This window comes from Diachasma alloeum, unplaced genomic scaffold (genome assembly GCF_001412515.2).
Source record: "Diachasma alloeum isolate Michigan unplaced genomic scaffold, Dall2.0 Dall_scaffold_01098, whole genome shotgun sequence".
Taxonomy (NCBI): Eukaryota; Metazoa; Arthropoda; class Insecta; order Hymenoptera; family Braconidae; genus Diachasma; species Diachasma alloeum.
The window spans coordinates 33,820-34,778 of record NW_021681209.1 but is presented as its reverse complement, the minus strand read 5'-3'; positions in this window follow the sequence as shown (position 1 = coordinate 34,778).

The window sequence follows — 959 nt, the reverse complement described above, 5'->3', positions numbered from 1 at the left end:
ACTGCGACGAAAGTCGCGGCGCTATGAAAAACCTAATGGTTTCTCGGCGCAGTGACTCCCGACAACTCGCCCGCTAATTAAAAAATCGTCTCTCCCCTCCTAATTAACAATAAAGAATGAAACCAATGCTGTTCGATGGAGAATTAAATTCCCCATCCATCAACCTTTGTTGCATTCCTTAATCACTGTAATAAAAAAATAAAAACCGCGACGAAATTTACGGCGCTATGGAAAACTTGATGGATAACTCGCCCGCCAATTAAAAAATCGTCTCCTCCCTCCTTATTAATATTAAGGAATGAAACCAATGCTGTTCGATGGAGAATTAAATTCCCCATCCATCAACCTTTGTTGCATCTCTTAATCTCTGTAATAGAAGAATAAAAACTGCGACGAAATTCGCGGCACCATGAAAAACCTAATGGTTTCTCGGCGCAGTGACTCCCGATAACTCGCCCGCTAATTAAAAAATCGTCTCTCCCCTCGTAATTAACATTAAGGAAGGAAACTAATGCTGTTCGATGGAGAATTAAATTCCCCATCAATTAACCCTCTTTCAGCCCTTAATCTCTGTAAAAAAATGGAAAAAATTGTCATGAAATTCACAGCGCAGTAAGAAAAATAATCGTTTTTAATTAAGGAATGAAAAAAGGGCACTTCGACGGAGAATTAAATTCTCCATTAATTAACCTTCTTTCAACATTTAATCTATGTAACAAAAAAATAAAAACTGCCATGAAAGTCAGGGGCCAATAAAAAGAATAATTTTTTCGCGACGCACACTGACTGTTCACGATTCGCCCGCGAATTAAAAATTCACTTCTCCCCTTCTAATTGAAATTAAGGGATGAAAAAACGGCAATTCGATGGAGAATTAGTGTGCGCCGCGAAAAAATTATTTTTCTTACTGGCCCCTGAGTTTCATGGCAGTTTTTATTTTTTTGTTACAGAGATTAAGG